We start from the raw sequence: 24,398 nt of genomic DNA, 5'->3' as shown, positions 1-24,398 counted from the left end.
AGAATGTGGGCACTGCCTCCTTTGGGCACTGACTCTCCTTATTTGTTGCTTGGTCCTTGCCCAATATAGATTGTAAGCCCCTGGAAGACAGAGAACAACCGTCAGTGTGTGCACTATTAAATCTCAAAACAGGGTTGGAGCGTCAAGGCAGCTCCTCTCCTCTCCTCTCCTCTCCTCTCCTCTCCTCTCCTCTCCTCTCCTCTCCTCTCCTCTCCTCTCCTCTCCCCTCCCCTCCCCTCCCCTCCCCTCCCTTCCCCTCCCCTCCTCTCTTCTCTTCTCTTTTTGAGACAGGGTTTCTCTGTAGCCTTGGCCCTAGCTAACCTAGAACTTATTATGTAGATGAGGCTAGCCTCAATCTCACAGAAATCTGCCTGCCTATGCCTCCCAAATGCTGGGATTAAAGGCGTGTGCTACAATGCCTTCCCTACTAGAAGAAGCTTTTTCAATACTGAGAGCACAGTAGGCCCAGCTTTACCCTCTGCTCCCTGCTCCCATCTTCCCTCTGACACCTCCTCTGTCAGACATCTCCTCCCTCAGGCGCAGCCTCTGTAGACTTCTGAAGTCTACCAAATTCCCCATTCTGTATCTCTTAGTGCCTAGGCTATTGTGTGTGCATGTGTGGTGTGCACATGTATGGTGAGTGCAAACCAATGCACACATACGTGGGTTTGGCATGTGCCTATGGGTGTGTGCACGTGTGCAGCATGTGCATACAGATGTGAATGTGTCTGTCTGTCTGTCTGTCTGTCTGTCTCTCTCTCTCTCTCTCTGTGTGTGTGTGTGTGTGTGTGTGTGTGTGTGTGTGTGTGTGTGTGTGTAGGCTAGAAACCGCACTACAGGGATGTCACTTGTCTGTACTGGTACTGGCCTTTAACTGGCATGGGAAAGGTTGGCTACTACTGTTGCAGAAGGGAGGAGGCTCCAGAGTATCTCTCTCTGTATCCAGGGACAATATCCAGGGACACTGCCTTTTTTCCATTTGTTAAAGCACATCTCACTGGGAGCTGAAATTCTCCAGGCGGCTAGCCACGCCATTCCAGGTAGGAGGAAGAGGAGGGGAGAGGCTGAGTAACAGTTCCAGGGAGCCCAGGGCTGTGCAGGCTGACTCCCACAGAGCAGCCATGGCTGTCTGTGCCTCAAGGGCTTAGAAAGCCTGTGCTAGAGAGCCCCACCTTAGAAATGCCCCCGAGTCACTTAGGGTCAGCAGAGCCACAATAGGACAGGGAGCAGTAGTGAGAACAAAGAGGGGCACAGTCTCCCAGGCACAAATAGCAGATGTGAGGGGTTATGGCCAGTTGGTGAGTGATGTGCGGTGCCTGCGGCCCAGGAATGCCGAGAGCCTCCCTGCACAAGGCCCAGCCCAGACATCTTGTGCCCAGCGCCACAGTCCCTCTGAGTATGTTAAGTGTCTTGGGTCCGATCTTAACTCAGAAGCACCCGAGTTTGGTCATCACCGGCAAACAGGACTGTTTCACACCGTCTCACCCTTGTCTGAGTTTGTCACTGGACTTGGGAGCTCGTGTGTTCTGTAAGAAGGTCACACTTTTCCAGTTTACTCTTTGGCTTATACAAATGCACTGTGTGAGCCAGCGCCAGCGCCAGCGTGTGAGCGGGGATGTTGCTGGTTTCCCAGAAGGATCCTTAAGGGAATGGGTGTCTCTTCTCTCAGGGGCACGTTCCCGTCAACGTCTTACACATGTAAGAAATAAAGCATCAAGATGGAAGAGGTTTGCCTTGCCATCCTGGGACTCAGTAGATGCTCCTTGCTCTCCATGCTTGTTCTTTGCCTACTTTACCCCCCAAAGCCGGCACTCTCCCATGTACCCCCTGAGGATTACATGGCACTTATTTGGAAAACTGTCGATAATCGTTACTCCCAACCTCTCTGCCCTGTACACAGACCCCAGAGACAGCTCCAGCCACTCAGCAGCTAAGTCAGGCTTGGCACTACCCACAGCACATCCTGTCTCACACATACCTGCAGAGACTATCTCTGGATGCTGGACCCTCGAGAGAACAGCCATGGCCACAGTCTCAGGTTGTTTGAGCATCCTGGCAGGTGATCTCCTGACTATTTAAGCTGTTAACTGAGCCAGGGCAACTGTTAGGCAGCAGTTTCTATGGTGTCCACTGTGGATACAAAGGACAAGACCGAGATGCTAGTGTCTCTATCAGCAAATGAGCCCTGGGTAACTTGCTGAGACTTATGTTGGTGACTGGCCACTGTTATTCATGGCTACAGTTGCTCACAGACTAACTACAACTTAACTAGGAAAGCACCCCATCTCTCTTCCAAGCTTGGAGAATTTTATTTGTCTTTTATTATCTCTTTTAAGGCTTCCCTCTAGCTAAAACCTTTCATTGAAATTCGTTGAAGTGAACAGAACACACCTTCAGGCTCCATTTCCTGGAATCTTCCTTCAGATCCAGCAGGTGTCCCCTCCCAGACCTGCTGTTTCCCTAAGAGAGGCAAGCACTTCCCTGGGGAGTCTTTGAGATGATGGTATTAATAAATCCATAATGGTTTTGCCCTCTAAGGAAATCCTATTAGTAAAGTCATCTCTTTCCTGAGAGTGCAGCTCCCACCCCGGCGTGGCAGGATTTGGTGCACACTCACTCTTTCACACTGGTGAACTCACTTGCCACACACCTCCAGCCCCAGTGGCTGTCCCCATGGAACCTGCACTCAAGGCTCTAAACCACACTGCAGGGCTGTCAGTTGTCTGTACTGGCACTGGCCAGTCACGGGGAAGGTCGGCCACTACTGTGGCAGAGGGGAGGAGGCTCCATGGTATCTCCCTCTGGTGTTTCATGGGAAGCTAATGGCAGAAGGACTTTGAATTTTTCAGTGCAGTTAGAAGACTCTTCCACGGGATTGGCTGGTGGGCCAAGCGTCTACACGGCATCATTCCATGGATCTGGCTGAAAGAAAAAGAGCTACAGAGTGGGTGTGGATCCAGCCATAGCTGTCACCCAGCTTTTCCTCTGGAGGAATGGTACAGAGGTTGTCTACCCAGTTATTTCAGGGATACAGGGACCCTATCACATCTTCTCTCTCTCTCTCTACCCATGGACTCCAAGGAAGAGCCTGAGAGAGTAGACAGTCCCAGTGCACTCACTACGAGCATCCTGACCATGACCACGACCACACAGAAGAAGAGTTACAAGGGAGCTCAAACCACTTGGTCACACTCGAGGCCACAGGCCCAGGTCTTTTGGAAAAGCCTGGACACCAAGGACAATCAGCACCAGCCACTGGCTCATTAACAGATGTCTGTGTGGATTTGATACCAGGTTAACCCTCATGCTCCCTCAGCTCTCCTAGGCAGTGCGGACCTCAGGTCACCTCAGAGGTTCTCCCTTTCTCAGTAGAAGGGAAGCCATAGCTGCCCCAGGCTTCTGTGTGCCAGGCAGGGCAGCTTGCATTTACAATGGGAATGTTGACAGTCTTCAATGTTCAAGGCCCCCAAATCTTTCTTCTTTTCTCTTCCTTTCTTTCTTCCTTTGTTGAGATGATGTGTGACTATGTAGACCAAGCTAGCCTCAAACTCCTGGTGCTTTCCTTGTACCTGTGACTCCTGTAAGCAGCGATGATAGGCCTGTACCAGCATGCTCGGCTTCTTTCCTGTTTCTGCAACCGTCTCTGTGCATCAAGATCCTGGACGGTCAGGGCACAAGTGTCTTTGTCTCTCAGCTCGGGGACTCTGTAATTCACTTGTTGGGGGATTTTCCATGAGATGGTCAAGTGTTTGGATCAGGAACTTCTTGAAGTCACAAGATGAACAGGGGTGTGAGGGTAGGTGCTCAGAGAAGCCCTGTAGTATTTGCTGTTTGGTTTTTACTCTTTGAAAACCATGATGCACTCCACACTCGGCCCCAGATTAAACAGCGCTTGTTTCCAGAGCATCAGGGGCACACTTCACTTGGCGAGTTTAACCTGGCTCCTAGTTACCCAGTGGCCAATGTAGAAGTAAGTTACATGTAGCTAGCAGTAGTGACCCATAAGGATGGACTTACAGCAGTGTCTTTCCATCCCTTTAAATCCAAGCAGAATGTCTGCAAAGAGGCAGAGGATTCCTTTCAGACCATTGTGGCAAGTCTTCCCTGCTGTTCTCTCAAAACACCTCAGAGGCCTTTCAACTAATTTTGTGAGAATATGGTGTTGCAGACAGCTCTGCCCCACTCTTGAGGGCAAAAATGTTGTGGACCACACTACCCCACGTTTGGGGGCCAAAATGTAGGGGACCACTCTATCAATGTTGGAACCCACACTGCCAAAAACCTTGGGGGCTAAGTTGTTAGAGCCTGCACTGCCCCAAGCTGCTCCGGTCTGTGGGTTGGGGTTCAGCAAGAGAGACAGTGGGGATGGACACAAAGAATGGAGACCAGGCAGAGTGTGATTCAATCTCATTTATTCTTCAGTCTCTCTTCTCTCCAAGTCCCTAGTTCCAGTCCCAAGTTACCTTCCAAGTTCTAAGTTCTCAAGACTCAAGTGCTTTCTTCTGTCTGCCTCTGGCCTTTTATATGTCTCACTTCTAAGACACGCCTTTAAGTCTTGTCTCTAAATCACACCTTTAAGTCTCACACACCCAAGGGAAGATCCTGGGTATCTAAAACAAGATGTTATCAGAGTGTGCTCAGCTGTTGTAGGCTGTTGTAAACAAGTCTCTTGTCAGGGTATATGGCTCAAGATGGCTGCAAGGATGGTAGCCGCCTTCTGTCGGCTCCCCACAATATGGGATAAAAATAAAACTGGGGTCCGGGAAGGTGGCTCCATTGGTAAGGCATGCACCTCACATGCACAAGGGCTTTAGTCTGATCTCCAGAATGCTTGTAGAAAACAGTCCATCGCAGTGGTACCTACTTGCAACCCCAGTGCTGGAGAGGCAAGAGGCAAGAGTCCTTCGAGCTCGCCAACTGCCCAGTGCAACCTGCCTGGTGACCTCTCGGCCAGTGAAAGACTTTAGAAGATAACACCCAAGAACCAATGCCCAAGGTGGTCCACTGGTCTTTATTCAGATGAACACACAGGTGCACACATAGCACAGATGCCGTTTCTAGTGAAGTAATTAATACAGGCTGGGGAAAATGCAGCTATTGAACAGACTGTCTCACACAGCCTTCATCTTCACTACATACTGAGAAAAGATTTCCTTTTATTGCTTTGATATAAAATATATTCATTCTACAGGTACTTCTAGAAGGCTTGTTTGCATCAGCCATCACTCTTCCCACCAGCATAGAGATTATCTTTCTCCTAGGTAAAGAGTCCAACTCCACTGTATAAACATAAACCAAATATTTCACTGGTGACCCCGGAAGCCTCCAGTTTCATATCAGTAAAATGGAAATGATAGTGTCCACAAGACAGGGACCATCTGTTAACAAGATTTTATTTCTCGCCCACCTCTGCCTCCCTGGTCATAAAACTAACCACTTCCTGTAGCAATGTTCCTGTTTTTAAGTCTCTGAGTCGTGCTCAGAGCTCCCCCCAGGATGCAGCAGAAACAGGAAACATATTCTCCGGCTTCTCGGGGGCTTCAAGGCAGAGGTGCACCAGGGACCCAAGGCAAAGAATAGAAGGCAGCAGAGCAGTGCAGGAGGCATGGGGAGCAGTGCAGGAGGCATGGGGAGCAGTGCAGGAGGCGTGGGGAGCAGTACAGGAGGCATGGGGGCAGCAGTGCAGGAGGCATGGATGGGGAGCAGCAGTGCAGGAGGCATGGGGAGCAGTGCAGGAGGCATGAGGAGCAGTGCAGGAGGCAGCAGAGCAGTGCAAGAGGCAGCAGAGCAGTGCAGGAGGCATGGGGAGCTGTGCAGGAGGCGTGGAGACAGTGCATTAGATTCTCCCTGAAGCTGCCCATCTGCCTGGCTCTTCCCAGCCCTGCTTAGTGTCCAGTGTGCAAACCATTAGTCTATTTCTAGCCCTTTGGTTAATGGCTGTTGATGAAATGTATGTAATACAGTTGCGGTTTGGGGCCAGAACTTTCCTCTGAAGATGCAGAGGTCTGACCTCTTGACCGTGTAGCTCGTGCGTGACTCACTGGACGTCCAAAGGATGCACAGTCTGTGTCGTGTTTAGCATGAAATCTTAAGTATGCCTATGGTTCTTCGAGTTTCACACACCCTTCTACAAGCATCTTCTTTTATGTTCTGATTCATTTCCTGCTTCTTGAAATGGTCAACTTGAGCAGCAAAACAGTGAAGTTGAAATTTAATTGCTTTTATTTTTAGAGCGCTCCGGTCTCCCCAGCAAGACAGCTTGGAATGTTTGCAGTCACTGTCCCCCTCCCGCCCCAGCTTCAGCCACTGCAGCCCCCAAGCTGCCGTCTGTGTTGAAGAGATTCATGCTCTGCACAAGTGTGTAAATGGTCTTTGCATGTGTGATGTTAGACGACCACGGTCCTCCCCTGGCATGCCATCCTGCGGTCATCCACACTCTGCCATTGTGCAGCTAGGCACCCACGAGTGCAGGGACATTAGTGCTAATGTCCCATGAGTGCAGGGACATTAGTGTTATTTCTGTGCTGGCTGCCACGAGTCACGTGCCTGTGAGCCTTGGTTTTAGGGTTTCCTGTGGGCACAGTCACTGCGTTCTCTGGCAGATGCCTGTCATGCTCGGCTCTGAGGGGCAGGGATGAGTCATCCTGACTTCTCATATTCATCTCTTCTTTGCAATCAGGTGGTTGTCAAACCCAGTCTCCAAAGTCCCTCAGGTGGGTGAGCCTGTGGCAGGCAGAAAGGAACCCTGGTGCTTCCTGAGGGTCAGAGGTATCCTGGCTCCCAATGGCCAGAGGATTCCACTTACCTCGTTTTGTATGGAGATCTCAGTCAGTGGCCTATGCTAGATGGAGCACTTCTTGTCATCTGGAAACCTCTCCTTGTTCTGGAAGGGAGTGCTCTGTAGTGAGAGAGGTCCTAGGGTCCAGAGAGACTGTGACACAACATTTCAATCTTCAGAGGCTAAGAATGTCACCACTGTCCCAGCTCCCCCAAAGCATAGTGGGAAGGGTCACCCCCCCCCCTGCTCTGATCCCACAGCTGCCAGTTGAAACACCCCTCAGGGAGTGGGCAGTGGGGAGAAGTGTCACGGGGAAGGTGACATGAGACAGGGTCTCATGTTCCTGAGAGAATCCTCCCCAGTTCTCTGTAGCTGTCTGCACAGGAAATGCCTTTGTCCCAAATGTAGATGCCAAGGAGAGAAAATGGCAGCTTCAGACACAGCTGCCTGGTCCACAGGAGGTGAGGGGCAACTTCTAGACACAGACCGACCATGCTGGCTCAGGGTGGACCAGGGTTGCAGGTCAAGACTCCGGAACACTGCTTTAGGAAGCCTGTCTTTGTCCATCACCATGAGCTAGTACAGAATGACCTCATAGTCAGGGACTCTGTCCTGTCAGGAATGCAGAGCAGAGATCCCTGCTTAAGGAATCAAGGCAGCCACACAGCCAAGAAGAGGTTCTGAGGGCCAGGCAAAGGCCAAGTGGGAAGCCTGGGACAGGCACTCAGCACTGCTAACAGTCCCTGTGGCGCTGGTTACATGAGTCACTTCCCAAGGCTCTGAATAAGCTGGATCTCTGGGCTGTCCCTGGTGCCCACCATACTCCTTGCTGACTGCCCTGCTCTCAGTCTGATTAATGGTGGGCACAATCGCTTCACAGGGACTTGGAGAACATACCTCCTCCAAGGAGTTCTTAGCAAGCGGTCAGACATGGCAATGCCACTGTCTCTGGATCTGATGGCACAGGAATGGTGTGCAGATGGTGTGGTGGGTGGCGGCAGCAGGAGCTCACATCATGGAGAGAATGGCAGGAGAGATGAGTGAGGGACAGAACCAAGGGTGTAGAATGTAGGCTCACGCGCCAGAGGAGGAGAAGGTCCAGGGCTGTTGCAGAAGTTGGTTGATCAGGGAGAGGGGCTGGAACATACAAAGCAGGGGTGCGGTGTCCCTCCCTGCGTGCAGGTGGGAAGAAGTGTGCCTTACAATGTTCCAGTTTGTGGATGTGCTCCGTCATTCTGGACACCCTTGAGGACCCATTGACAGATAATCTAATGTCTGCCACACAGTACAGAGATCAACACCATGTAGCACACCAAATGCCACAAGCCACACAGAGCAAGAACCCAATCCATCCTAATTCACAGAGCATTCGCAAAGATTAAAGCCTTATCCCAAGCAAGCCACCTCCTACTGGTGCTGTTCTTCCTATGCTGCGTTTGGACATACACAGAGATTCAAGTAAGAAGGGATTGTCTGTCCACGGGAGCCCTGCACTGACAGTAACACCAACCTGGGTGGTCACAGAGGAGAAATGCAGTCCCAGCCTGGGCCCTGGGCTTGCTGTCAAGCCACCAGGGAGATACACAGTCTTATTTTAGTATAAGTATTGTCCAAGCAAGCCCAAGAAATGAACACTCCTTGTCATACTGTTCCGTACCACAGTGACCAGGACGTTGGGACATAACACAGGCCTGTGGGAGACTACATCAGATGTTTCTGATGAGATCAGGAAATGCCACAGAAAGAGTTACGGAAGCCAGTTCCACCTCAGTTGTGGAGAGCTCTTGAGAGGGTTCATTTTCATAACCTAGAGGCATTGAATTTCTACCTGCGTTCATTTCCTGTGTAACTATCAACTGTTTCAGGACTCACACCAGATGAAAATGGTGATGTGGTCAGAGTTTTCACAAGTAATTTAAAATGTGTTTAGCTTCATTTGCTAAAAATGGAGGGTTCTATTTCTCCATGTTGGTATCTATGGTAGCCGAATGGGACTGAGGGGAAGTTGCCTCAGAATGTCGCACTAAAGAGAAAACACTGTTAACAGTTTGGGTGTATTCTAGGGCTAGAGAGGTGGCTCACTGAGTTAAGTGCCTGCTATCCAAGCATGAGGCCCTAAGCATGGCTCCCCAGCCCCGATAGAAAAAGCCAGGCATGGCGGCTCACACCTGTAACCGCAGCGCTGACAAAAGCCGGCAGATCCCTGGAGCTTGCTGACCAGACAGCCTAGCAGAGTTGGTGAGCACCAAATCCAGTGAGAGACCCTGTCTCAAAAAATAAGGTGAAAAGTGCTTGTGGAACAATGTCAGGGCATGCACAGGCAAAAGCACCTACACATATAGATGTGCACACACGTATACATACATGCACACCATGCACACACACACACACACACACACACACACACACCACTACCACATACCAAACATACACATACACCATACATACATACATACATAACACATACATACACACCACATACATACACACTACACACACTCATATACACACCACACATAAACACACAAACACACATATACTACACACTACATGCACGTACACACACATAAATACACACCACTCACACATACACACACATACATCATACCACACGCACATAGACACCATGCACACACACATACCACATGCACATACACAACATACACCCACATACACACCATGCACAAACGCACATACACCATACACCACATGCATGTACACACATATGCACACCATGCACACACATACACACCACTCACATATACACACACATCACACGCACATATACACCATCCACACACAGAGAACATACACACAACACATACACACACCCTGTGTGAACACACTCCATACCAACAGTCAAGAATTGGACCAGGCTTTGCTTGAGGCCGTTTTATAACCAGTATCTCAGAATGCATCTCACTAATTGTCTGGCTTTCAAATCTGGAAAAGGCCTGTTCTATTACCCAAAAGTTTTCAAAACTTTCCCCAACTCTTCACTCACTTGAAGAGACTATTTTTATCCTTAAAACCCAGCAGGGGCTAACACCAGCTGACACGGAGCTGACACCATGGGGCTCTCCCTTGATGGTGGATGGTGGAACTGAAAGACAGCATTGTGTGCGGCCTGATCCCTGTGCTGTGGCAGACATTTGACACCATTGTCCCTGTGGTATCCAGGCACAGTAAGTGCTGCACACAGATCTGCTACTGTCCCCCAGAAGGACCTAAAAATACCTCAGAAATGCCCAGTCCTAAATGCCTCCATTTTGTTTTATGTGGTGAGCCAAAACTGCGTGAAAGTGCTGAGCATTTCTGACTGCTTTTTTTTCATATTTACAAATGATTAAATAAATACTCTCTAGCTATATACAAAATAACATGCCTGCTTTACGAAATGGGATGGTTGAAGTCGGTTCTGTTTAGAGAGGAAGTAGAGAAGCCAATCTGCTGATTCAGTTGTGTCTTCTCCTGCTTCACCATCCTTTGGGAGATCAAGATCACAGTTTCTGGAATGTGTCCCTCGGATGATAAGGCAGAAGACAGCAGCCTCCTGTTCCTCCCAGTGATCTAGACAATGGTGGGAAAGGCTGGTTGTGTAAATAATTAATAATAATAATAATAATAATAATAATAATAATAATAATAATAATAATAAAAGCACTTTAGAGAACCCTGCAAAGTGGCAGCCTTGTCTGCTCTGCACTCTCTGGTGGGCTCTTGGCTTCCCTTTCTCTAGATTTCTCCTGTCTGACTCCTCTCTTCTCCCCTTCCCACTCTCTCTCTTTTCTCCTCCATCTCTCCTCTTGCCCCCCTCTCTCTCTCTCTCTTTCTCTCTCTTGCTCTCTCTCTCTCTTGCTCTCGCTCGCTCTTTCTCTTTCCCTCTTTCCCTCTTTCTCTCCCTCCCCCTCTTTCCCTTAGTGTGCATTCATTGTATGTGGTTCTGGGTTTCATAAAAACAATTTCTTTCAAACACACTGTTCACTTTGACCATGTTCATCTCATCCCCGCTTCTCCCTACTTGCTTTCCTCCCTCGCTAGTCTCCTTCCCTTCCCAGTCCCTCTTATACTTTCATGTCATTTACATTATGTGCATGGATGGATGGATGGATGGATGGGAATATAGAAAGATACATAGATACAAAGATAGATACATACATATATACTGAGATACATATATACATACATAGATGCATAGATAGATACATAGATAGTAGATACATGATAGATACTTAGATACATACATACATATGTACATAGTCTAAAATTGAGAAAAACATTCAGTATTTGTCTTGTCTGCTTTTTAATTAATATGATCATCAGTCATGCCCATTTTCTAGAAAACAACATAATTTCATTTTCTGTAATAACTAAAATTCCACTGTGCATATATACTATATTTTCTTTGACCAACCATCTGTCAATGGACACCTAGGCTGATCCCATAACTCAGCTATTAGGAATAGTGAGGCAGTAAGCATGAACACACAAGCTCATCTGTGGTACATTCAACACACACGCACGCACACGCACACACACACGCACACCTCTAGCAGTGGCATTCCTGAGTCATGGCAGTTCTATCCAGTTTGTAAGGACCCCCCACGCTGATTTCCATAGTGACAGGACTGGCTTTCATCCCACCAGCAGGACACAACATTTCTCTTCCTCATCAACAGCAGGTTTGTTGTTTGTTGCTTGGTGCTGGCTAGTCTGGCAAAGCACTTTTGATTTGCATTCCTCTGATGACTAAAGATGCTGAACACTTTTTATGTTTGTTGGCCATTTGTACATCATTTTGAGAAACTATTAGAGAAAATAGTTTGGTATAAACTTAAGCAACGGCTTTCTGAAAAGGACACTTTGTGTCTCACTGCTTGGTGAGGTTCTGCCCTGCTTCCCTCCTTCCCACGCCCTCCCTCTCCCCATTCCCTCGGGAGCTATTCCACCTCCCCTGGGCCCTTCTAAGGCTCTCCAGTGGTCCTGAAGGTGGGAATTAAGTATGAGTTATGCCAGAGTACAGAGTAAGATGATCACACATTCATCTTCGGGTTCAAAAATAATTGTCATTAATTTAATTTATAAAATTAAAATCAACTGCATCTTTAAGAGTGCCTAACTTGCCAAGTGACCAAATGTCTGTCTGTCTGTCTGCTTCTCTCTGTCTGTCTCTGTCTCTGTCTCTGTCTCTGTCTCTGTCTCTGTCTCTGTCTCTCTCTCTCTCTCTCAACAGTATCTCATTCTGCTCAGTCTGACCTAGGACTCTTTATGTAGCCAAGGATAACTTTGAACTTTCGATCCTCTTGACCTCAGCTCCAAGTGCTAGGAGTGTGCCACCACTGGTTGGTGCAGTGCTGAGGGTCATACTAAGGGCTTCATGCATGTCAGGCAAACACTGCTCCAGCTAGACTACACCCCAGAGCCACAAAGTTTAATCAGGGCTAATGGCTTCTCCTCTTGGCATCTTACACTAGAAATCACAGGTGTGTATCCAGGGATGGAGTTAGTTTCCAGCTGCTGACAATTGTGTGGTGTTTTACATTACCTACAGACAGAAGGGCCAGCACCCTATGCCTGAGAGACAACCACAGCGACAGTCCTGTGACTGAAGACCTGTGACTGGCCCAACCCACTTCTGTTTATAAGTGCTGGAAACTGTATGCCCCGTGCTTTTTATATGTCACAAATGCTCTCTTACTTGTTTAGTCATCTTAGCTTCCAAACTCAGCAAACACAGGTCGGGGCCAGGTGTGGTGCAGGACAGTGTGCACCTGTCACCGGGAAGTGCGGTGCCCTTGCTGACAGGTGTCATCATTGCAGCATGCATAGGAGAAGACTTCAGTCTGGACCGTGGTTCCTTACGCTCCACAAGTACCCAGTGGCAGCGGCATGTAATCAGCTGATCGAGGCTCTTTGCTAAGCATTTGCTGTGCACGCACGTCAGTATGAATGTGTTCGTCCACATACTAACACACGCACACATATATGCATATGCATCATATACATGTATATATACATCATATACATGTACATATATATCATATACATATATATCATATACATCATATACATGTACATAGACATCATATACATGTACATAGACATACATATGCATCATATACATGTATATATATATCATATACATATATATCATATACATCATATACATCATATACATGTACATATATATCATATACATATATATCATATACATCATATACATGTACATATACATATATATCATATACATCATATACATGTACATATATATCATATACATATATATCATATACATCATATACATGTACATATACATATATATCATATACATCATATACATGTACATATACATCATATACATATATATCATATACATCATATACATGTACATAGACATCATATACATGTACATAGACATACATATACATCATATACATGTACATATACATCATATACATGTACATATACATCATATACATGTACACATATATCATATACATGTACATATACATCATATACATGTACATATACAAACTGTGCACATACTTCAGTACATAGCAATTACTCCATGCCTTGTCCCAGGCAGGTACTAGGAGAACAGAATGGAATATAGTCACAGATTACTGACTCTTGGGAACCAGGACGAGCAAGGAGGAGGGAAATAAACCGATAGGGTTGTGGCATCTGCCTTCTGCACACAGGTGAACAGGACACCTGGCCTGAGTTCCTTTTCTGTGAGGGAGAATGGCTTCCTTGTGCTCACAAGGTACAGCACAGTGCATGTGTGGAGATGTGCAGGAAGTTTTCTGCGGTAGCAGTTGGCCCCGTTCTTCCGTGCCAGGCTCTTCCGATTTGGCGGTGAGAGTCGAGCTTACCCCTAACCCATCACTCGACAACCCAGTTCTTTTCCTTCACACTAAGGCAATGTTCCTGACTCCATTAGCCGGAGATGTCTGGTACAGAGCCTTCTCGGTTTCCATGCCAACCGCATGCAGATGTGATCTGTCCTTGGGTGGTGTGTGGAAAGGTCTTCTAAGTGGCAGGAGCGAGTTGTTAAATTATCAGCCTTGGACCCGACTGAAGCTGTTATTTACAAGAATAGTTCTTACCACTACGCAGTGTGACTTTGGGGTTTCACTTTGTACCTCTCAACTGAGACACTGAGCTTATATGGTAGTAACCATGACCTCAAAGAGGTCAAGTGTCTTCAACATAGAGGATAAAGGGTTTCTCCAGTATAAGACCTGAAGTCTGGTTACAACAATACAATGCAGATGCTAAAACTATCCTCTGGCTCCAGTCTCTGTTCATGCTGGCTGTGTACCCCAGGGAACCATGGAAACAGTTCCCAGATCCTATGCAGTGACCTCAACTCAGAGATGAGCCTGCATCAAAATAGCTCTGACAACTACCTTGTCAATCAGGCTGCCAGCAGCGCCAACAGCCACACCTCAACTGGGCAGCCAGACTTTCTTTGTTTTCTTCACACACCTAGACATCCATATTCCTACAGAATGCAGCCCTAACAACAAGTAGACGGGCCCTTATGAGTGACAAGTGGCAGGACCTGATGACAATGGATTTGGGAGGGTCCTGATCACAAGTAGGCAGGACCTAATGACAAGTGCTGTCTTTCCTTCATTCAGTGCTTTGTCAACAGGACAGATGCTTCAGCCCTTGAAAAGAGCTTGCTCTAGCAAATTTTCCACCAATACAAGGGGGTATTGGGATGGGTGGATATATCAGAGCTGTGTTTGGAGGCACACATGTGTAAGGCCAGCTACAAGAGGTTAAGGAAGAAAAATGGTTGAAGCAGATTCAAGGCTTACTTGCACTGCAGAGTTCAAAGGCAGCTTGAACAGATTAGTGAAATATAATACAACACAATACAGTACAGTATAGTATGATATCATCAAACCTTGTCTCAAAATTTAAAATGGAAAGAGATACAGCTAATGGAGAACACTTGCCTCACCTCACACGCTCAAGTCCCCAGGTTTTATCTCCAACACTGGGTGTAGTGAGGATTCTAAAATTTTGATTTCTTTAAAAAAAAATACAGAAATATTATAAGAATGTGCTTTCATTTTAATCCCAGGTGTAAGAATGGGGGGGCTGCTTCAGACGATCCACAGCAGTGGACTATATGATTTGCCTCGTGCTCTAGCAGAGGCATGGTTTTGCCAACAACAGATAGTGTCTGTGATTGTGTGACATTGGGAATTCTGGGAACTTTTCAGAGAGTGTATAAATGCTAGGGCCCTGAGAGGCGTTGGTGCTGATTGGTGATTATTCAGGGGCCGGAGGGGGGGGGTTGGTTTGTTAGTAGTCATGCTCAAAGAAGAAACAAGAAGAAAGCAGTTAGATTCAAGGATCTCTTTCTCTCTCTCTCTCTCTCTCTCTCTCTCTCTCTCTCTCTCTCTCTCTCTTCTCTCCTTCTTTCTTTCCTATCTAGTGATGGGGGAGGTAAAACTGGATGGATAAAGAGTGGGAGGAAGAAGAACCCACAATGTAGCAACGACCAGCTTCAGCTGGGTTTTAAAAACTAAGCATTAGAGGCCACAGCATTCTGCAGGGATTCAGGAGCAGTGCTCACCCTGTGGCGCGGCTGTGACACCTGTTGATTCTGAGCCTCTTTCTCGGTATTATGGCCATTTGTCTGCTGTCAGATATTCTTTCTCAGAGACTTACTGCAGACCTAGGTGCACCTCTGTTAGCTCACACCAGAGTTGATGGCTCTGTGTCCTGACAGATCTTGGTTCCTTGCCTTACCTCGCTGGGGCCTGGAGTTTGGACCTCTCTGCTCTGGGTGACTTTCTCAAGAGGATCCACCCTGAAGGTCTATAAAGCAGGCTCAAGGGCCACCTACAGTGGTAAGGACAATAGCACTCCCTTCTTCTGGTGTCTCTGCTCCCTCATTTCCTGTGGTATCAGACCTGATTCCCAATGGAGGCATCAGTGCTGGGCATCCGTCACTGACGGAAGCACATGTTGAAATATGAGACAGAAGATTGTTCTTTATGACAGTGATTGTGTTGCTTGTTCAGTATCTGTTGAGCATCTACTATTTGCACAACAGTCCAGTAGAAGAGAGGAGCATACTTCTAAAGGACTCAGGGGAGTGATGTGTGTGAGCGAACAGACAAATCTTGTGAATGCCCATAGGACTGACAACTAGATAGGAGGAGGATGAGTAAAGTCAAGCGAACAACACCTGAGGCTGAGGAAGAGCAGCCGACCACATGCACCTGATCTCACTGAAGCTGTGACTCCACACCACCTGTCCTCAGCATGCTGCCCATCCTGGGAGAACAGTGCCCAGGCAGATAAACATGTGAAATGAGTCCTTCAACCCAGAGTGTCCTGCACCTCAGAGCCTCTTAAAGGTCTGGGGATGCAGAATCATCTTCCTACCACTTAGCCACAGAGCAGGAAAAAACTTCCAAGAGGCTCACTTGCACTGCAGAGTGAGTTCAAAGCCAGCCTAAACAAAGATCAGCTTCTCACTGCATGCAGTGGACCAGCACTGCAGGAAATGGCGTAGGGAATGCTGGGACAGCAAGGACACTGGAGGCATGGGAGACAGCCTCGGGGCGGAGGGTAGCAAATGCAGAAGCTGAAGTCCCTAGAAGCCTGCTGTGAGATAGAGAGGCCTGAGCAAGGAAGAGCCCAAGTCGCACAGAGAGGGACTTAACAGGAGGGAGCAGGGAGAGGTAGGAAGGAGCCAGCGGGCATGCAGGCATGGCATATATCAGAGAAGACCTGCTGAGGTGCCCTGTCCCCAGCATTGTTTCAGTGTGGGGCAGATTGCTGACATCAGTGGTGTCAAGGAGGGAAGAGTGATGAGGCCCATCGCAGGGGCTCTGTCAGTGGGAACTGGGAGACTGTGGGTCAGAAGGCTCTTAGCTCTCAGGGCCCAAAAGTGGCAGGCATGTGCTGTCCCACAGCACTGAGCTGCAAGTCCAGATTCATATGCCCATAAGCCATAACCTCCCCGGAGTCTGGGGGTTGAACGTAGTGCATCCTGATCACCTCCAGCTTCTGGTGTTGCTGGCAACACATGTCGTCCCTAGATTTATGGTTGCAGTTGATGTTGCCTAGGGTCCATAATGGTTCCTTCTTGCACGAGCTTCTTCTCACAAGGAAACTCCCATTAGATTGGTGTCCATCCTAATCCAGCATTCCTCGTGACTTGATGACATCTTCTCAGACCCTATTTCCAAAGTCACCCTGACCAGTGGATAAGCATGACTTGGGAGGGTGCTGTCACCCTAGGGTAGCACTGTATGACTCAACGAAGGTGGGAAGCAGAGATATACATTGGATCTGTTGCCTTAAGGAAGCCAAATGATGCACAGTCATGGGGGAGCGGGGGAGGGGGTGCCTGGAGCCTGACAAAAGACATCTCTTCAGTTCAGCATAGAAGGCAGTGGAGGAAGTGTGTGTACTAGGACTGTACTTTTATTTATGGTGACAGTGACTACCAGGATAGTGGTGATGGGTCTTAAGTAGGACACGAAAGACAAAAGGACCTTTGGAGCCTAGGGAAGCTGATGGTTGGGGTAGTGCCATCTAAGACTGGATGCTATCCTGGGGCTACACAATCCAGGCCTCAGTCTTTCTGTGGGACTGAAAAAGCAGAACTTTTGGTTGATTTTGGAGATGTAAAGTAATGAATGATACTTGAAGAGGCAAAGAAGAAAAGATCTAAAAAAGTGGCCACATGGTGGGCCAAGGGGGGTGTGCATAGAGATTGGGTGGTGGGTTAGTGAATGGATGGATGGAGAGATAAATAATGAATGAAAGATAGATAGGTGATAGATAGATAGATAGATAGATAGATAGATAGATAGATAATGGATAGATACATTTATAAATAGATGATAGATAGATAGATAGATAGATAGATAGATAGATAGATAGATAGATGATAGACAGTGGTGGGTGGATGGATAGATGAATGGATGGATGAGTGGATGGATGGATGGATGGATGGATGGATAGATGAGTGGATGGATGGATGGATAGATGAGTGGATGGATGGATGGATAGATGAGTGGATGGATGGATGGATAGATAAGTGGATGGATGGATGGATGGATGGATGGATGGATGGATGGATGGATGAGTGGATGGATGGATGGATGGATGAGTGGATGGATGGATGGATGGATGGATGGATGGATGGATGGATAGATGAGTGGATGGATGGATGGATAGATGAGTGGATGGATGGATGGGTGGATGGATGGATGGATAGATGAATGGATGGATGGATGGATGGATGGATGGATGGATGGATAGATGAGTGGATGGATGGATGGATAGATGAGTGGATGGATGGATGGATGGATGGATGGATGAGTGGATGGATGGATGGATGGATGGATGGATGGATGGATGAGTAGATGGATGGATGGATGGATGGATGGATGGATGGATGGATGGATAGATGAATGGATGGATGGATGGATGGATGGATAGATGAGTGGATGGATGGATGGATAGATGAGTGGATGGATGGATGGGTGGATGGATGGATGGATAGATGAATGGATGGATGGATGGATGGATGGATGGATAGATGAGTGGATGGATGGATGGATAGATGAGTGGATGGATGGATGGATGGATGGATGGATGGATGGATGGATGGATGGATGAGTGGATGGATGGATGGATGGATGGATGAGTAGATGGATGGATGGATGGATGGTCAGATAAATGAACAGATAGGTGGAGTGGATAAATGGCAGATGGGGTAAATACATATTAGATGGATAGAGCTTTGCTCCAGGGATATGAACTTTTTATGACCTAATGCTGTAATGATCTAATGCTGTAATGACTTATCAAAACAAGACTATGAGGGAGCCCTAGGGACTCAGACAATTTTGCACATGAGGTCACCAAGCCTTAAAAACATAAAATCACACGCTATAGGCAGTAGAACCAAGAACTGAGGTCAGCTCTGTCTTATTTCAGACCTGTGTGTTCACATTCAGTTGAATTTTCAACTGGTGTGTACTGTGAACTGGCTCTGTAATGCTGACAAGATCCAGAACTCTCCTTCAGCTGCTGGGACACTGCTTTCTGGGGTGGGCACTGCTCTGCATTTCGGTGTTACTATGGAGCTGTTATGTCACCCATGCTAGGAGAAACTGTGTGAATATGGGGCTCCTTTTATCACTCATGTCCACACCGACTGCGTTCGGGCAGCTGGATGATGGGCTATTGCCCTCATTGTGCAAAGGAACCTCTCACTCAGCAAGACTCAGACTGGCCAAGTATGTGGGTAGGCCCTGAGGAATATAGTCCAGCTCTTGCCGGAGGCTCTCTGGTTATTGTGACCCGTTTCTTGATGTGGGAGGGTCCCTGAGTGAGCTATTTAGAGTACATAGAAACTATATGTTCTGAGCACACAAAAGAGGCATTGGTGTGTGACGGGTGGGCTGACAAGATTCGTTTGTGGAAGAGCTTGAAGCCATTGCCGCGGGCAGCCTGGCAGGCAGCCACGTGCCTTTCATAGATGCAGAATTTCTGTCATAGCAAGTCCACAGGCTACACCATGGGCTTTTTTGTTTCTTATGCCCCCCCAGGTGACCCCAAGCCCAGGCTGCCAGTGGCAGAAGTATTCCATGAACAAGGAAGGTCCTCTCTAGCCTGGCCCACACTTCCAGATTCCACAGCTCCTCTGCAGGTTCAGGCTGCCTCTCAAGTAGGCCAAGTGGTTAGAGGCCTATAGGTGTCCCCACTCCCCTCTTCTCCAGGTGGGAGCAGGGCTAGATGCAGCTATGTGCCTACACCTTGCCCCAAACCACATATCATGATTTCCATCCAGGGCTAGGTGCCAGTGACTGAGGCTTAACTCTGCCCTGGTGGCCCCAGACCTCAACTCTTCATCCGTTGACTGTATCTGAGAGAACAGCCAAGGCCCTGCTGCCCAGGCCCGCTGTATCCATATCCAGAGGGGATGGAACCTGCGGATCCCCACCTGCCAGCCTCACTGAGTACAGAGGCACTGAGCCACACATCTTCTTGGCTAGAGAGCTCTGAGCAGCCTCCCCCGAGCTGGCCAGACTGGCAGTCTCCAGATTTATCCGCTTATCTGTACAGCTGCTGCAACTAAAATTCCCACAGATTGGAGCAAACAATTGAGCTTTAGAGGGACCCCAGAGAAAGTCATACTGACTTACCTCACATCATTGGTGTCCTGTATCCCAACACACACACACACACACACACACACACACACACACACACACGGGATGGGGGAGGGGTGTGTGGTAGTTTTCCTGGGGCCACAGAAACAGTGTCACACTCTGGTGTTTTGGAAGCAGCTAAAATCTTAGCTAACTGTTCTCTGGCTGAGACCATCACAACCTCCCAAGTATTTCTCACCTGTAAAGAAAGTTCAAAAGACCTCAAAAAGACCAATGAAGACCTCAAGATTTCTGCTGCAGCCAAGTGGCCACACGCAAGGACAGGGTTGGGGAGGGGCTGGGGTTCAGATTCTCACCGTTCTCACTATGCTGAGGCAGACGGTCATGTAAGAGAAGGCTGGCAACCAGCTTGTATGCTAGTGTGCACCACACAGTAGGAATCTTTAGCACGTCACCTGACCAAAACCATGAAAGGAAGGCACATGCTTTAAATCATGAGTTCAAAAACCAAATCTCAAGCTGCTAGTAACACATTCTCCACATTACAAATTCCATAGGAATTGTCTCTCTAATCCTGAGTTAGCAAGTAGGAATTGGCCTGCTCGGGCATGTTTAGATAGATGGCTCTACTTGGGACCATACTTCCTGAAGTGACCCTAGATGCCAAAATCACTTCAACCATCCTGTGGAATCCAGCTGTTGATTTTGACCCTGTGATGGACATAACCAGATGGAGTAGCCCTCATTGTGCAAAGGCTTTGAGCCCCGAAGGCAGCTGGCCCTGTCCAAGGTTTTCCATGTGGTATCCCATTCCCATATTGCCTACTATTCAGGTTTCCTTCACGTGCATTTGTGCACGGAACCATGTAGCGGAAGTGAAGGAGGAAGGGAAACGCATGCCCTCCTACTATGTCCCCATTCATCCTCTGGGAACCCAGAACCCCATGCTTCTGTTTACACTTTTTAAACACCCACATTTTCTTAGAGAGAGTCCAGAAAAGATATCTGGTATCCTAAGAAGATATCTGGTAGGATATTTGGGGTGTATGGGAAAGCAAAGGGCTATTTCGGGGATGTGGTTTTTATGGATACAGCAGATGGAGCAGATGGAGCACACACTAGCCTCAAGCCGTGACTCACTGGAGACAACAGTGTTGTCTGAGGAGGACAATGAGTGAGACCCTCACGCTGAACTACAGCCAACAGTGGAGAACCTTAGAAGTTCCAGATGGGACTGGTGGCCCTGCTGTCCCATTTGCAAGTACAATACACTGTTGCACGTTTCAGCACGGTGACTTACGAAGGACAGTTTGTGGGCAGGAGGACAAGATCTGCCTCAGAGCTACCCCTGTGGGCCTTTGGAGACCCCCCCAGAAGCAGCATATAGCTACGTAATGATGTCTGCTCTCTGTTACTCCCTTGTTCCGCTTTGCAGGTAGCAGATCACCTCACACACACGGGCTGAAGACTTGGCAAACTCCAGCACATGCAATGGTTTGTTTCTCACGGAACTCTGGTGCTGAATTCTTTATCTTGGTACTTGGAAGCCCGGATGAATGATTACATCTATGAAGCCTTCTGCATAGCCACAAATGATTACATAATTGATGTTGATTTACATAACTTCTTATGTTGATTACAAAATTTGTGTTGATTTCTAAAGCAGACCCAGTCAATGGTGGGTTTAGAGAGTTTCAACATTTAAGAAAAATTCATGCTTCAAAATGACTCGTTGGCTTGATATGATGGTGTGAATCCATAATCCCAGCAATCAGAATCACAAACTCAAAGCTAGTCTAGAACTACATAGAGAAACTTTGTCTCAAAAATAAAGGACTTGGAGTTGGGGAGATGGCTTTATAGATAAGGCAACTCATATTCGAGCATTGTGGCTTGAACTCAGAAGCCCAGAGCCCACGTAAAGCCTGACATAATAGCATGCCTGTAATCTGTAGCAGTATGTGAGTGCCCAGTGAAGGTACGGGAGGTGAGGACAGGAGAATCCCCCAAAGGCAGCTATCCTGATATAGACAGCAGTCAGCAAAAGACCCTGTCTCAAAGTAGAAGGTGAGAACCACCATCCAAGGTTATCTCCAGATCTCCACACACACATGCTGTGCACACATGCACCCACACCCACATACATACTATGCCCAACAAACATCCACACACGTGAACCCTCACACAAAGCTTTTTTACATAAAGATAAAGGACATATAAAATAGTAATAGTCAGAGGAGCAGTGGCAAGTGAAGATGAGGCAGACCCTGAAGTGCTCGCTGAGCACAAAGAAGTCTAATCCAGACAAGCATGGCTGGTCTGAAGACGTCGAGAGGCTGACCACAGTGGGCTTCGGTGGGACAATTTTGAGCCAATTCTCACATGTGACCCACGTGGTGTCCTGTTGAGGAACAAGAGGCAAAGCAGGTGGAGGAGTATGTCCTCTGTGTGGAGGATACAGAGGAGTCTAGAGGATGCACAAGCTGCCAGCCTGGTGTGGACGTACCCCTGGACCACTCAGTAATTTGATACATGATGGACGTCCATGACAAGACCTGAGGGGCACATCAATGGAGCAAAAAAAACCCCGACACAGGGTGTGGGGGCAGGATGAAGAGGAGGAGGTCAGAGGAGAAATAGGGAGGAGGAAGAGGAGGAAGAAGAAAGGATAGAGGGAGGGAGAAGAGGAGGAGATTCGTGGCTGTCATCACATGGAAAAGATTCTGAAGGAAGAATCAATGGCACAAGAGAACTCTAAACATGGAGATAACTGGACAGAAAGCCAAGCTCACATGGAAGATGGGCTACTTTGCCCCTCGGCTGGTCAACTCAGCAAAAGATGAGCCTCCTAGAGTCATGACTCCGGAGAACTTCCGTAAATGTCACCCCAAATGTCAGGGCCCTGTGAGTTTCTGTGCTCTATAGGCTACAGAAAATCCCTGGCACCCCTGAATTGCTCAGAAGAACACCTCCCTTCACCTATCTGATGGGCAGGCTGTCATCTGACCTAAGCTTTCTAGGGCTTAGCTGTAGACTAAAGTGTTACTCTGTGCCCATTTTGGTAAGATCAGATCTGGGCGTGTCACTAAGGATGACACAGATCCATTCTGAGTGGAAGGCCTCCCAGCTCTAACTTGACCAAGGCAGCGTTCCTGTATGCATCCCACCGTAGGGCCATGGATGGCAGATTTAGACTCCTTACCACACTTCTTGCAGGAAGGGAGGAGCCACTTTGGAGACACAGAGGCCTCTCTGTATCTCACAAATAACTGCATTCAAAGGACACAAAGCCCAACTGTTGTAAAAATATTAGTATTCAGATGTGCTTGTGTTTTGTTAATGCATTTAATTCCTCACAGTATAGCTGTTGTATTCTCCCCTCATTTGCATTCATTTCTGTCAGCTACAGAATTTATAGCACAACTCCAGAACCAGGCTCCTGGGCGCTCCTGCCCGGCCTCCACCTGTAAGTCATCACTGCATCCCTGCAAACTTCATCTCTCCACAGCACCTCAGAGTGCTGTGTGTGCCTTTCAAACACTGTACAGTGACAGAGTCCTGTTGAGTCCAGCCAGTGGCCATGAGGAATGGTGCCAGCAAACATCTCTGCCCACTCAGCCTTGCCCTTTCCTTAGGCACCCTGAACTGAATGGCCTATTTCCACAGAGCCCGTCATGATGGCACGCATCATCCAACAGAAGCCTGGATGAGACCACAGCCATCCTGGTTCTCAGAGTCAGGGTTGCCTAGTCCCTTGTCATCAGCAAATATTTATACTGCGAGATGGGTTTGTGGTGCAGCTTTGGAATAAGGTCTCACTCATCCGCTTTACCGACAGTCGTCAGTGTCATTTGTGGGTCAGTTTAAAGACCTACAGGGCTTTGATGAGTTTGGAAGCCTCTGGGGTGTGGGTGTTGCATTTATGCAAACGTCTGTTAATATACACACCAAGGGCATGGCCTGCCTTGGGTTTCACATCAGCTGTTCCAGAGCCAGTGACCTGTCATCCATGTGGCCACACACAATATCTGATCAGAGGAGCCCATGTGAGCTCTGCAGTTGTTGAGTACCAGGTCACTTCAGCCTACCCTAGAAACCTTGGGATAATAACATGCTGAGAAATCAGATGGCCAACTGGAGTTGGAAGTCTTCTGGCGTTTCCAACCAGGAGACATTTTATATATGTTCCTTTTTTTCCCCTCCATCACCTGGGACATTGGAAACAGAAAGACTGCACAGTGTCAGCCTGATTCTGTCAGCAGCTCTGGTAGTGTATGACAGCTCCTTCTGTGTAAGCACTTAACACAAACTACAGATGGGGAAGCAGCAGGCCTGTGCTGGACTTCTAATGGCATTCTGTCTACCTCTGTGAGTACACACATGTGAGTTTGACACTCACCAAGTCTATACATGACTGGTGTGAATCGCATGTCAGCTATGCTGGCCCCAAGGAACAA

The 24,398-nt window shown here is 47.8% G+C and overlaps 1 protein-coding gene across 4 annotated transcripts in view; it reads left to right on the top strand.

Annotated features, from left to right (window-relative positions):
- Mbp (myelin basic protein) overlaps positions 1–24,398 on the top strand; it is a 113,738-nt gene that overhangs the window by 53,900 nt on the left and 35,440 nt on the right. The gene's annotated exons all lie outside the window — the stretch shown is intronic.

Source organism: Arvicanthis niloticus, chromosome 14, assembly GCF_011762505.2.
Source record: "Arvicanthis niloticus isolate mArvNil1 chromosome 14, mArvNil1.pat.X, whole genome shotgun sequence".
NCBI lineage: Eukaryota > Metazoa > Chordata > Mammalia > Rodentia > Muridae > Arvicanthis > Arvicanthis niloticus.
This window is presented reverse-complemented; position numbering and strand designations above follow the sequence as displayed.